This window comes from Apaloderma vittatum, unplaced genomic scaffold (assembly GCF_000703405.1).
Source record: "Apaloderma vittatum isolate BGI_N311 unplaced genomic scaffold, ASM70340v1 scaffold5353, whole genome shotgun sequence".
NCBI classification, from domain to species: Eukaryota; Metazoa; Chordata; class Aves; order Trogoniformes; family Trogonidae; genus Apaloderma; species Apaloderma vittatum.
Window position 1 is genome coordinate 21,656 of NW_009708469.1, and position 15,449 is coordinate 37,104.

Below are 15,449 nucleotides of genomic sequence, written 5' to 3' on the forward strand. Positions count from 1 at the left end.
GGGTATCCAGAACAGAAACTCCTGAAGTAGCAATGAACTGTTGGGTTTTATGGTGAATATGTCTCCATAACGCAATAGCTGAAGGCTATGCAATTTTACATTGAAGAACTCTGTCAACTGACCCTTATTTAAGATGTCTTGCTAAAAACTCATTTTTAAAAATGAAATGTGAAAGAACTGACAAAGAGGATATAGCTCAAAATATCTATTAGGTTCAATGTTGCATACATCCTGTTTAATTATTTTATAGTTATCTTAGAACTATTTTATTTTCAGAAGGAATACAGTAAAAATTCATCTCATGTCTTATATACCTTAACTATATGCAATGATTTTGACTGGTTATATAAGATACACTTATTCGTTCTCAACCATAACATACATATCTTTGAAGAACTTCTGTGATAGAATTAATGATCTATCGAAGTCTTTTTGTTGATTTTTTTTCCAGGTTTCTGCTTGGTAATTTCTTTCAAAAATCAAAAGGCAGAAGTTGTTTCCTTGAAATGTGATGTATCATCAGATTTTTTCATACAGTGGATTTTGTATATTTGTTCAATCTATTCTAATTTTCGTACTTTATGATATATAAAACTGCACAAGTCATATCTCTGGTAGCTTAACCTTCTATTTCAGAAAATAATAGTTATTTTATTTTAACACTTAAACACTACTTTTGTTTCTGTGGTATATTATAATTATTTTATCTGAAGCTTTGGATGTTGCCAGCATCTTGGAAGTCTCAGTTAAATGAGACAAGTCTGGTAAGTCTGAACAGGATAATTTCTGAAGATGAGTTAAATCACATTTTAAATATGTCTTTTCCTGTGGAAATCTGCTGAATTCATCTTAACAATTAATCTGGACCGTGTAGTAGTGGACTAATTTTCCATGTCACATTCTTGAGTTATTCTACAGTTTATTGCATATAGGAGAGTGGGTTGTGGTGGGCAGATGTTTGTTCCAGGCAGATGGAAACATGTAGGATGGTTTGGGAGGATGCAGAAACGTGGTGTTTTCTTCAGATAGTAGAGGAGATACAAGGACTCTCTGAAACAACACCTCAGTTTTGGCCATCTTGACTGCTATCAGTGGTCCACTCTGGCCTCCAATCGAGAGACCTGGAGATACACCACCCATAATGCTGCTGCCTCCTTTGAGAATACATGTAGAATTAGTCTTGAGGAGAAAAGACAACGCAGAAAGAACCGTGCCTCGCCAATACCACCTAAGGAGACTTTCCGCTGTGCCTTTTGCAACCAGACTTGCCTGTCCCACATCAGCCTCTTTAGCCAGCAGCGCATTTGCAAAGCGTAGTCATGATAGTGCACAAGGTATATGATTCAGGATTTTTCTGCATACACTCCAAGGAGTGTCTTATTTTATACTTTTTGGTTTTTTCAGAATGGTGCTATTGTTGTATTTCATTAAATTAGGAATTAGTTCTAGCTGAATTATCTAAAGGGTGGTGGATCAATGCATAGCTACTCTTGCTTTCACTTGGGTGATTAGCTCCTTAGGACAGATTTTCTTCAAGATTTTCTTTCTGCATCTTCACAACCTTTCTAAAGATGTGCAAGCATTTTCGAGGTGTCTATGCACATCTGTGTGTGGGTGTTTATAAGCAAAGCTAGAGTTATACATCCTTAAGATTCTACCTTTAGAAATGGTTTAGTCTGCCAGCACAGAAAAAAAATCTTTTTCTTGAAATATTATGAAGTTCTTTATATAGTAGTACCTGTATTCTCTCTAAATATGAAGGAATTTATCCTGTGTTCTAGTGCGAGGTCAGAAGGAAGTTTTATTTTTCTGTTTTCAGAATCTGACAGTGGAAAGTCCTCCATTTAGCTATCGACAGAAAAAAAAGCACACTATACCTACTTGCCACAAGTTAAGTTAATGCTGCCAAAGATTTATTCTCTTTTAGGATTAGGATTAGTCTTTTCTTTCTTCAGAAATGAAAGATTGAATCTGAAAAATCTGTCTTGCCCAGTTTCCCTTCCCTCCGTCCATAAAATTTTATTTGTGCTGAAAAAAAATGTACATAGGAGGTGCTGAAGAGGAATGGATTTGGCAATTATTATGAACATATGCCTTTCACTAGGATATAGTTTATCTTCCTATTGTGTCACTCTTTGCTTGAAAGTTGATCCACAGTCATACAGGAACTGTATAAACCGTGTCTTTGGCTTCTAACTCTTGGCTCAATGAGAGCAAGAAATAGTTTTCATCATTATATCTCTCTGAGGTACCAAAGGTTTTTCCTCCTTTGCTTTGGCATGTTTTCAAGCTCAACATTCTTAAATAAAATAGTCAATGAGGGTTATAAGCAAAGACCTTAATGATTTTCAAGTCAAACATCCAAAAGTGCCTCCTAAAAAATGTTGTCTTGCTTACCAAAGTCCTTCATATAGTTGTTTGAAATAGGAATAATAATGAGTGGCTTGCTGTATAAACAGGATTGCATACACATGAATATAATATTTTCCATTTTGTGTACTCACAAGCATTGAAAATATAATGAGATTAATTTTTTATTTCATCATTCTTCACTTCTTTGTTGTTCAGCTTTTGCTGGAAGCAACAGTTTAATAGTGGAGCAGGGCTCGACGGAAATACGTTACCACATTTTGTTTCCTGTCAGCCATGTCACTTAAATACAGAAAAACTTGCTATTTTACTAACATAGCTGAGTAGTACTTTCTGCAGCTCCATTTGGCATCTGTAGTGTAGACATAACAATATTTAAGTGCTCCATGCAAGTGCTATTAGGCTTTGCTCGTTATGAGCATTATTTTATACTCACGTGGAAGAGATGAGGCATGGCAAACAAACAGAGACACAGACATTTTTAGAATTTTTTTGCAAGCAGTACAGAGTGTATCACTTGCAACACAGGAGTCCCTCTGCAATTGATGTGTGCCCTACCTCCCAGCGAAGCGCAGTGAGAGCAGCCCATCACTGCTCTGGGTCTGGTGATCTCACCTGCGGCCAATCACTGGTAGAGGGAGAAGCAGGGAGGATTTCTTGTGATTTATTTTGCAGTAGCAGACCCTTGCTACACTGGCATCAGATTTGCATTGAAGTCTTTGGAACGTGCTGTCGATATATGGAATGTGTTATGGATGTATGGAATGTGGGGGATATTATTCTTCATTTTTACTGTAGACTCAAGCAGCACTTGAAAAGCGTTGAATGTTGACTGGGTTAAATTCAATTAAATATAGTGGCAGAGATCTTAGGCTGTCTTAGACACAACTTCCCTCTTTATATGAAGTATTAGATATATAAACTTATAAATATATCTTTTATATATAACAATATGTAACTGAAGCTGGTATTAAATATTTTCAATTTTTTTGTACAATAGGCCCTTAAACCAGAAAAAGTTTCCTCTAGGGGCCTTATTTTTTATGCCATCTAAGAGGTATGTAGTTATATTTCTAGCTTTTAAAATGCATGCCTGCAATTAATCAAAACTTTCATAAAGGATGTTTAGGTTACTTTTAGATTAAAAAAAAATTACCCATGGAAACACAAGTAATTTGAGGGCCTTGTGGAAGGTGAAGCTCATTAGCTTAAATTCTGAGAAATGCACTCTATTGCTGATAAGAAGGAACACACCACTATATGGATTAAACTGCTTATTTGTCTAAGAATACAGCAGTTTTCATTTAAAAACCTGCATTATACAAACAACCCATATACTTCCATGTGAGGAAGTGTCAGGCAGGTGCAAAAATTAATGAGGGATATAAGGCACGGTTTCTCTAACAAACTATGGCACATGGGCAAATCTAGGGCAGGTGTCCCAATTAATGAGGAAAATACATTTGGGCATGGGGAAACCTCTCTTTTTAGGCAACACAAAGGACTACAGACATGTTTCCTACTGGAAGGAGCTTGGGACTTCATTCACTTGAGTGAAAAAACAGTCTATTCCCTTGGGATCGTGACTGTGCTGTGAAAGTGAGAAAGGAAAATAGCCCTGCACTCTGATGTGTTATCACATCAGCATCTTTCCATTGTATCAGGTAGGACAGAGAAGTTTAGTCTCTCACTGCAAAGTTGCAAAACTTGCCATCTCATGCCTTTTTATGTTCTCTTAGCTTCTTTGTATTGTAGTGTTGAGGGCTGATGCTGTTGCTGGAAGGTAATGGATTAACAGCTGAAAAAAACCCTCAAACCTGAAGAAACTTTTCAACTCATAAAGCTTTTATGAGCTGAAAAATGCTTGGGGGGGTGTTGTTTAACAGTGTTTGAGGGAATGCTGGATGTTTGTATCAGGAGTAATTTGCACACCTGTGTTTTTTGGAGACATTTAAAAGTCTTTACTTAGTGAATATGTTTCAAAGTGCTTATTGGACCTTGGGACTTACACCAGCTCTGTCTGGTTTCTTGTCCCCTCCAGCTTTGAAGAGAATGAAATTGCAGGAACTTGTGCTTTGTAGTTGTGGAATTTTATGGAAAGAGGTTAAAAACCTTTGTGTTTCAACATGTAATTCCCTGACATGCATATTTTTTCTTAGCAATGTAAGAGCGCATGTGAAATTTGAATGAAATGCAGAATGGTAATGAGTCGTAGTCATAAACCTTAACAAAGAAGGGAGAATAGAGTCTTTTCAAGTCGGTCTTAGGCTTTATCTTAAAATTCATTTAATCTTGTTTTTTTCACTGTCCTTCTAGAGAACTGTCCCAAATCGTCATGACTCTCTTTAAGTCTGATTCTAAAATCTAGATCGAATTGCTGCTTGGCCAGATTATAACCATGTTTATTCTTGCCAGCATTGTCTTTACCATGAATGGGCCTTTTTTGTTTCTGACACTTATCCCTTGGTGCTTTCATTTCTCCGTTCAGTTATAGAGAATAACAGTGTCCCCTTTCAGCCTTCATTTTTCTAACTTCTGAGGGCAAAGTGTACTTGGGACAGTGGAAATGCACTGGGAGCATGCTAGGAGTAAAGGACCTTGCTCTGTTCCAAAGGCTATGAGTGTCAGGATGGTGCTATGACCAGATCAGATGATGAAGTGGAGGGACAGGAGTAGCATGCCTCACATCACCATTTTCAAGCAGCTCCTCACTTGCAATAGAGCCAGTTTAAAAGGATATGGCACGTAGGCTTTTATCTGTCTGCACCTGTACCCATATTGCTCCTTTTTAAGTCATTTTATTTATGCCCACTGGCAAATATCTGTCTGGACACTGTTCTTTGTAGTGTGCACACATATGCTACGTGCGATTTTTGGTGTACCTTTCAAAAATTACCTGTATTAATTACTATGTTAGAGAGATTTCTGCTGAAGCTTAGGAGACTTTATCTTTTATGTGCTGAAATCTCCCATTTGTTTTTCCTCAAATGTAAAGTATGTGCAACTGAAACCTATTGTTCATTCATAGGACTTATTTCAAATCAAAGATTATTATAAAGAAAGATGCTGTCTTGCATTCACTGCATTCTGCTGCTTTATGCAGTGACTGGTAACATGCCCAAGTGGATGTGTATGAATAAGACTTTCCTACCTGAGCAAACTGTTCAGCTTTCTCAACAAATGCTTAATTCTCAATACCACTGTCATGTGTTCAAGAGGAGTTCCAAATTTATCTAAACGTTGTGGTCAACAAAGTATCATTTAATTTTCAAGTACATTTCAACTTATATGTATTGAGATATGGTGTTCTGTGGCCACGGTTTATTGGTATTTTGCAGCTAGGCTGACCTGAATTAATTTCTAGTGGGATGTTGAAGCAATAGAAAAAGTGACCTCATGTGGGCTGAATCAACTTCCCATCTTATTAAAAGAAAAACCTATTTATTTGAGGGCTGGGCTTGTCTTCCTATTAACTCTAATGTTCCAGTTGACATTAAGACCATGGCAGCTGCTGCTTTTCATCAGCCCTGGAGAAAGTCCACATTCCCTGCTGCCCCAAGAGATCTGCAGTCAATGGACATGGTCTTATTTCAGTGTTTGAATTAGTAATGCAGTCCTTCCCGGTAGCGTTTTGTCTTGAGCCCTGGGCTTGTGTGTTCAGCTCCGAAAAAAAATCAGCCAGAGGTTTTGAAACACATTTACAAATGAAGCAAGTCTGTCAGCATCTGATAAATACTCAAATACTTTTCAAGCACTGAATGACCGTACTCTGTGTGTTATAAAATCTGACAGCCAAATTCTCATTTTGTCTAGAATAACTGAAGTGTTAAATGCTAAGTAACACGGCCAGATTCTGGTATCATCTTCCCCAGTGTAATTACGCTATAGTAATTCCAATGAGGTGATTGAGAGCAGAATAGTTATGGGGATATAGGAATGGTAGATATCAGAATATGTTCATAATGTTTACAGCTTCCGGTTCATTCTATAATTAGGTGATTTTTTTGTTCAGAGCAAATTTGTGTCACATATTTAACCCAAACTGGTAGGCTTGCTGCTTAATTAAAAGAGTTGGATTTTTTCCTGTGTTAGAATGATGATGTTGTACTTTTGCTATGCAAATTTTTTTTAAAGTAGGCTGAACACCATCACGTGTAAATGATATTTAAAATGCAACAGCGAAGATGCCATGTATGAAAAGAAGCCTGAATAGGCAAGTGACAAATTCAAGCTTTTTGTACACTGCTCCTTTTCCCAAAACAAAGGATAACAAACAAAAAAAACCGCAACCCCTGATCCAAGAGAGCTGAAACTTGATACTTAGAAAGTTTCATAAGAAACTAAGTCTATGAATTAATAAGTAGTCTTCAGGCTGCTATTGCTGGTTCTTCCTGAAAACTTATAGAACAGTAATTTCCTTTTTTCACATTCCTTTACAGACATCCATAGATACAGTACCCTCACACTAAATACTGTTCAGAGGATGCCTACACATTCCCTGCTGGTTTTACATTGTTTCCAAGGAAACATCTCAGATCTAGACATAGGGATTACACATTTCTAGCTTTCTTATAGTCCTTTGTTTATTCATGAGAGAAATGAAGGAATTTTATTCATAGGTACAATGTCGTTTTTCATACTTCTGTTGAGAGGGAGAGGAATCCTTTTAGAAGTTTCATTTACATGTGGAAAAAGTGTTAAGAAACCCTACTGTGGAAAAGATGATCTGTCTTTTACATGGAAACTATGAATTTTTTGGAGGGAATTTTTATGTACCAAACATTTCTGAATACATCCAGATTGTAACAAATCTTAGTAGTTATGATGAGGATGTAATCTTTTTGGCCTCTTTCAGAAAATATTATCTGTACCATTTTACTTCACATGAAATTATTCATTCGATACAGTGAAAATCTGAGTGAATACAAGATATGATCCTTGAAATGTAAAATTGATATTTTTACAAGTGGCTCAGAGACTAAAAATATCAGTAAAAAAATCTTTCGCTTAAGATGGGTCATTTAACAGTTAGTCTGATAATAGCCAACAAATATTTTTGAGTATGTAGTTTTGGGACTTTTTTTTTTTTCATTTGTTCATTGCACATTTTAAGTTTGATGGTTAAATTAATCCTTGCTAATCTAGATAATAGTTTGCTATTTCCCTCTTTCTGGAAGGGTTTAAATGACAAAATTCGTCATTAATATGCATAATAATGTCTTTCAAGATATTTGTGAATTATCTCCTGACACAAATCACAATGTGTTCAGAGTGTCTGTCGTGTATTTCGTATCACTTTTGGGAACATGAAGCTGCAGTTTTCTAACCTTTTCTATGGAGTTAGAAAACTGCTTAGTGACTTGTCTGACCAGTCTCATGTTACTATTTTTCCTTAAAAGAGAAGAACTCAGTCTAAAAAAAAAAAAAATTGTATAGGCACTAATGCTATACTTTTGCGTTTATGAGTATTGGATGTAAGAGTCTAGCACTGCCAGGTGAGAAGCAGTGCTGCCCATTGCAGTGCATGTAATGGGTTGCAGTTTAACACGGTATTGAGTTACCAGGTTTACAAGATAATCTAAGAGAATTTAAGGTAGTTTTGTACTCTACCCTTCGAGAAGTAGGAACACTATGAAGACTAATGAAACTGAAGTCTTTCTATGTCTCCAGAATCATATTCATTTATTAGTTCTTACCTTAACTGAATTACTTGGCTTCTTGGGCTACATGGAGTTTATTTCAGTTTGTTCTGCCCTCAAGAGCATATCAGATATGAATGAATTCCGAGCCAGCAGCCATATAACCGTGTTAGTATAGGATGGAGTTTTGTCCTAGCCAGCAGCCATATAACCGTGTTAGTATAGGATGGAGTTTTGTCCTAATAGGGTTATAGTCAATAGTCTGTCCCCCTCTGCTGTTTTTCTAGTGTTGCACTAAGCTTACCACAGCTAGGCATCTATTTTTAGTTGATTGAAAACTTTTATGCGCAAGTATTGTCCAACAATTTTTCTTTTCAAAAACAAAGTGTTTCTAAAAACAAATTAATAATTTTTCCGAAACAACTATTCCATTTTTGCCAAGAAAAAAAAGTAAACTAGATAAACAAATTTCTGCTTTTCAAAGAAAAATTTAATGATTTCTCTTTTTTTTTTAATATGCATTTTGTTATAGGGTTAAAGAGAAGCTTATACTCTGTATCCATTATATGTGCTTTTCCCAGCTCTGAGCAATGAAGTGGTTAAATATTTACAGATATATTGCAGCTTACTCTAGATAAGTCTTCTGCAGTTATGCTTATTCTAGAATATCTGCTGCATCAGGCTTCCTTTTGTACCCTGCTATTATTTCTATTTTGCCTGCTGTACACTTGCCTCTGCAGAGTTCATGAACGTTTGAGGATCAAAAGCACTCCAAAACTTGATCTAGGTATAAACTATGTATCAAAATACTGTTTATTACTTAATTTTTGAAAGCTTTTCAAGAACATGGCACCCCTTTTCCTAAAATATTGTCTGAAAGAGAGTTGTACTTCTGTCATTCCTTCAGCAGCATTAGATTTTGTACAGCCTTATGTTGGTTTAACCGAGAACCTCTTTTATCTCTAGGCTGCTTTGCATATTTCATACCCAAAGCAATCATGTTTACTAAACCATATAGCTAAATTTCAAAATTTGCAGCTTTGGTTTTTTCCACAAGTCAAGGTACGATGCTCCATTAAAATTGCAGTTACAGAATCCTCTCTGTCTTCCGGATGAGATTTGTAAAGCACAAGACTAAGATCTACATGCAAAAACCCGTGTGCCATGTATGTCAATATTTAAGTACATAATCACTCTGACTGGATATTCTAAGACATATATTTGCAATTATGAAGATACTGTAGTAACTTCAGTTACTACTGCTACAGTAACTCAAGTAATTTTGTATAAGCAGATGGGTCTGGGACAAGGGTGATTTGGCCCACAGTAGGTTATTCCAGCAGAGCTTTGGTCATATTTCAAAGAAGAAACCTGGAGCTTACAAAAAGATTTGCTGTGACAGAATGAATGTATGTTGCTGCATGATTAATAGCTCTAAATATCTCCTCAAAAGGAGTAGAGACTGCAGCTAAACAGTGTATCTAATCAGCTGTAATTTTGAGTGTCGACTGCACAACCAGTGGGCTTGTGCAGGCATTAAATTAAAAGTCGGCTTATGAGGCGCTTGAAAGATGCTTGGAAAATTGTGGGGGATAAAATGTCAGAAAAGCTTCATGATAAGTGGCAGTACAAACACATAAATTTATCCAGACACCTGTAAAAAGAGTATTGCGGGGTAGAGCAGGTGGGCTAATCATCATCATCATAACTTCAGTTCTTTGAAAAAAGTTATGCAGAAAACCTATGTTCTTCTCCCTTCCCTTTTTCCTTTTTCCTTTTTCCTTTTTCCTTTTTCCTTTTTCCTTTTTCCTTTTTCCTTTTTCCTTTTTCCTTTTTCCTTTTTCCTTTTTCCTTTTTCCTTTTTCCTTTTTCCTTTTTCCTTTTTCCTTTTTCCTTTTTCCTTTTTCCTTTTTCCTTTTTCCTTTTTCCTTTTTCCTTTTTCCTTTTTCCTTTTTCCTTTTTCCTTTTTCCTTTCCCCTTTCCCTTTTCCCCTTTCCCTTTTCCCCTTTCCCTTTTCCCCTTTCCCTTTTCCCCTTTCCCTTTTCCCCTTTCCCTTTTCCCCTTTCCCTTTTCCCCTTTCCCTTTTCCCCTTTCCCTTTTCCCCTTTCCCTTTTCCCCTTTCCCTTTTCCCCTTTCCCTTTTCCCCTTTCCCTTTTCCCCTTTCCCTTTTCCCCTTTCCCTTTTCCCCTTTCCCTTTTCCCCTTTCCCTTTTCCCCTTTCCCCTTTCCCCTTTCCCCTTTCCCTTTTCCCTTTTCCCTTTTCCTTTTTCCTCTTCCTTTCCTCCTTTGACACAAATTGCTTTAAGAAAGTAAAATTTAGCATATGCCTACTATGTAAGCCAACCTTTATTACTCATACACTAAACTATTAGCCCATGTTTTTCCAGAACTTTTACATTAAGGATCATACTGTAGTGCTTGCTCCTAAAGCCAAATACTGTTGACGTTACTGGAAAAAAGGACAAGAATATTCATTACAGGCCATTTCACATCCGAGCAGCTACAGGAGCTGTCAAATGGTAGACATCTGCTTTGACATTGTATCCATAGTATTTTGCTTTTTGCCCCAAATTTTTGTTGTAATAAGTCAGTTTTTGTTCTTCTGGGAGAAGATGCTCTCTTCCAACATCAGTAGGGCCAGAACTCGGTCCTTCTTGCTCTGCTTGTTTAATGGCAAAAGTGTTTGAGGTTGTCCTGGTGTACACAGTGTAAGTGTAACCTAGAGATGGTGGTGAAGTGGGCTGGGAAAGGGCAAGATCCATTGATATCTTACTGTTTCCACCTAAATTATGGAATACCATACATGAAATCAAGGCTGAAGTCATTCTGGTGAGCAGTTGCTTTACTTCCCAGCCAACTCTTCTGTTTACCATCTGACCTCATGAGTTGTCCTGTGGAATCGGATTTTTCTAAATATATATATCCAGACAGACCAGCTAATCCAGATACTGTGTGACTGCACAGTTTGCCTTTTTCCTTTGTTTTGGATTCCAGCTGGAGAAAATGATTTATTACTTGCCAGTTGTTTGGTTTGGGGTTGTTTAGCCCTGCAGAGTTGTAGAATTATTTTCTCCATAGGCAGTAAGTAAAATGTTGCAGTCGGAAGGAAGCTTGTGAAAGGAACTACTCAGAAGGAGACATTGCTGGCTGGAGTGTCCTTTTTTAATGACACATTGGAGTAGAGAGGAAGTGGGAATAGTTGCCTTTAGAATATTGCATCACAAATATTCAGTTGCTGTCCAGGGAATTGTATTCTGCACTTGCTGGGGCTTAGACTTGACACCGCAAGGCTGCCATTTTTAACAACTTGACATTTTGCTCAATCTGTTTTTTCTTAACAAGTTTGCTGCAGAGTCAGGGGGGGAACATGGGAAGCAAGGAGGCTGAAGGAAATCCCGGAGATTGCCAGAAGGCTTCATGATATGCTTTTATAATGAGACAATTCCTTTATTTCTGACATGGTTTTTGCATCATCATGTCTATTACTTCAAGATTTGGCAGGGGTGTTTAAGCACAGCCACTCAGGCCAGAGCCCTGTGCAAAACAGATGTCCACACAAGTGACATCCACTTTCCACAGGTGTTTCTGGTCATAGCCAACAACTCTGTGAAGATGGAGCTTGGGGGAATGGTATAGCTGTAAAAAGGCTGCAGTTTAGGAACATGAGAGCAAGTGATACTGAGGTTTCCAACAGGGATGTATCTTGCAGGGAAACAGAGGCACCCAAATATGGTAAAGCACGCTGTATAAGTGAATTAGAGTAGGCAAGACTGACCACCCACCTTGAATTACTTTCAAGTCCTACCCAGCCAGCTGTGGAAAAATTATTCTTTTCAAATATTTTCTTCCAGAAATTTGCTTGAGTAGTTCAGAATTTTATGCCAGGTCAATTTATATGTGATTTTATTTTTTTCTTACTGCCGATGAGATTTTAAAAATGCAATTTTTAAAATGAGATTTAAATCTCATTTTAAAAATGAGATTTTAAAAACTTCTCTTTTGACTGTCAAAAGGAGAATAAAATATACATTTTGATAAAATTTAGAAGGTAAAAAAAAATAAACCTATTGAACTATGCCCTACATCCTTAAGCATTGCTTTAGCAATGCCAAAGTTAACAAAAACATTTAGAAATATATATCCATCTGGGGAACATTTTTAAGTGATCTAAATAAAACCTTTTGTTTATTCAGACTGAACAGTAATCAAGAACTGGATTTTACTAGGCCTCATCATACATACTGGTCATGTTAATGTGAGGTAGAAGGATTAAAATAATCAAAAGTTTAATTATTTCTGGAGTTTTCATTGTTACCTTTTACTTAGGTGTGCATAATAGTAGCCATGTTCCTTTAACACCTTAGACCATTTCCTTGGCAGTATTCCCACCTTTTCCTGATGGTGTAGATGGGGCATGCCTGAAGCACTGTTGCACTTTGACCATGCTTAGGTGGGTTAATGATGTTACAAGATAGCACAAGTTAGAGAAATTTCATGTACTGAAGGCTGACACTTAGAATTTTCCTTCAGCAGGAAGCATATATTTTTCAAAATCTTATTTCTTTTGAAATGAGATGAAAAGAACAATTAAAAAAATCCATTTTCTAATAAACAAAATGGCCCAAAAGATGTTATCAGAATGTTTTATTTCTGTAACATCGAACCTTTCTGTTCCAATTTAAATGTAATCTTTTAAGGAGGGGAAAAAAACTATATACAAAGGGTTTGAAACCCAAAATTTAAACTTTTTGTGTGTGTGTGTGGGCACCGTCTTGCCAGGTTTCCTCTTTACTTCTTCAGTATGCTTTTAAAGCAAAATATATGCCATAAGACTGACACATACCTGTGCAGTTGGTTGAGATTTCGCTGGAAGTGTTTCAGTAAACCATAGTCATAAAACTTCTTGAATTCACGCAGACTGCAAATCTGGTCCTTGACAGAGCTGAGGTTCAGTGGAGTCAATATATAAATGTACGTAAAGCTGTTTAAGTCGTTCCTCGTGCGAGATCCTCTCCCAAGATGAGAGATAAAGCTCTCAGACAGGTTACACACACAATTTCAAACCTGTTCTACTTTGAGGGCTCCTAAATATTTTCCAAATAAAGTGAACACTTGTTGACTGAATTTAGGTCTGGTGACTGTAGGCTTGCTCTAGGTAGGTTACCTTTGCAAAACCATCAGAACTGTCCCACAAACGTGCGGGGATTTTGAGACAGCACATTAAATCCATTCATTTAGATTGTTCAGAGAGTCTTAACCAAATACAGTGTTCATGTTTACTGAATTATTCTGTGGATTACTTGAATCTGCTTTTTATACCAGCTTCAATCTGCTGCAAATTCTATGAATGTAGGGAATAACAATGCCAGTGCTTGTCATCAGCCCTCATTGCTGTTAGTGTGCTTCTCATAGCAACTTTTACAATCTGCTCCTGCAATTACTTTCTCAAAATAACTTTTTTTTGAATGAGTAAGGGTCTGATCAATAGCTGTTATAAAGATTGAGACACCTGACTTGAGTTGTTATTTGACAGCCTACCTAAGGTGATGTTTGCTCTGGCTTCTACTGTGGAAGAGGCTAGTAGGAGTAGGAAGGGTGGAGGAAATATTCAGAAGCTTATGTTGTTTATACATGGGAATTCTATGTCTGGGGTGCTGATTATAAGTGGGACTAGTCAGTTTCCGAAGCCTCCAATTATGACTGATGTATCTATGAAGATAAGGTGATGTTTGTTCTTCTATTATGACCTGAACCATTGTGCTAACTGCTACATACTGGCTATTTTGCTTGTCAACTGGTCTTAGTCCCAGACATCTCTGAGTTTGATCTCAGAACATCTGATCAGTTGGAGATGAAATTTAAGGCTGTTCCCAGACAGTGCAAGTTTATCCTCATGTGTGTGATGGGAGTCTTCTGCGGGAGGTGAGACTGTGTTCCTGAACAGACCAACTCTAGTAACAAAGAGTAGGCATACAAATGTAAGTGTAGAGTACATATCTGTGGGGGAGAAGCAAGGTGACTTAACATGGAAAACAAAGTAGTTGCCTAGTATGCACAGGGGAAAAAAACCCCAGATTTTCTCAATCTTCATCTTAAACTTTTCTCTCTGAGTCAAACATTTTTTAGTTTCAAGTTATCACATCAGTTTTCACAGTCACCTAAAGTTATATTTGCAGAAATTTGATACCACACATATATAAAATATTTTAATGACATTTTAGTCATACGATAATCTATAATTTATGTACTATTATCTAAATTCACTGTGTTGGCTTCCGTTGCAGCCAAATCCAAAATTTTCTGATTATCAAGTGCAGGGAGAAATTTAACTAACTCAATTTTGTTTATTCATAATAACCTGCCATGTGGTTATAGGTTCTTGGTAGTGAATGTTATGGAGTTTGTGATAATGTCATATTATGCAATGAAGTACATACTTCCAGAACAAACAGTCTTTTTTTAGCTCTATTCTAATAAAAATATAAGGGTTGATTCAAAGTCCACAGAATATTTTAAGAATCTGTGAATTTCATGCATTTATCAGACTTCTAGTCATTCTGCAAAAGACTTGACTCTATTACTTCTCACAAATAACTCAGTAGATTGCTCCGAAGCTATAAATGGACAAATCACAGGAATCTGTAGGTGAAACTGTTAGCTGCAGCATGCCAAAATAGATGTTAGAAGTCCAATTTTGAATGAGACTTTGAAAAACTTGTTAAATCTTACAGAGCTTCTGAATGAAATATTTTGTTTTATTTTTAAACAAGTTTGGAAAACATCAGAATCTGTTTTCTATTTAATTATCTATTAATTCTTCTTCAGCTGCTTTTCTTAAATGTGTATTTTTTTGAGAGAAAATGCTTCTTACTGCCAGCCCACTCAAAAATAACTTGGAAAAGCCCTTTAGGGTTCTTTGTAGGATATTAAAAGTCTTCTAAAGAAAAAAATGTTACTACATGTTACATATTTTTTGGATGTGCAGAAGTTAGCTTGTTGATCAGTAACATAGAGACAACTTTGATCCAGTGAGAATTAATGTGGGTTTAGATCTAGTTTTCTTTAGGAGAGTTGTGTGGAAATTACTGCCACATCAGTCAGTTGCTCTGTGGTTGTATCTAGTAGCAGTCAAGTTTTCTTATGGCTAAAAACCACCTTGTAGCCAGAGGGAATTCCATTTCTTACACATAGTTGAATGTTACTGAGATAGATGCCTACTCCATACAGGTAATTTAAAACATCTAGACATATTAAATGGATTAAGAAACACTCTAGGATGCATATTCAGTCATCCGCCTATCTATTCCATCTCTATTTCATTGCATACCTTACCACTTTCCTCAGTAAGAGGCTTTACTGATAAATCTCCACTATGACTTGTTTGGATTGGCAGTCTGAACTGACAGCCTTTGTTTTTACTACTTTTTAGCTACTTAGTTGT

At 36.6% G+C, this 15,449-nt stretch overlaps 1 protein-coding gene across 1 annotated transcript in view; it reads left to right on the plus strand.

Annotated features, from left to right (window-relative positions):
* LOC104271777 (versican core protein-like) overlaps window positions 1-15,449 on the plus strand; it is a gene marked incomplete at its 5' end in the record, with an annotated part of 72,407 nt that overhangs the window by 17,025 nt on the left and 39,933 nt on the right. The gene's annotated exons all lie outside the window — the stretch shown is intronic.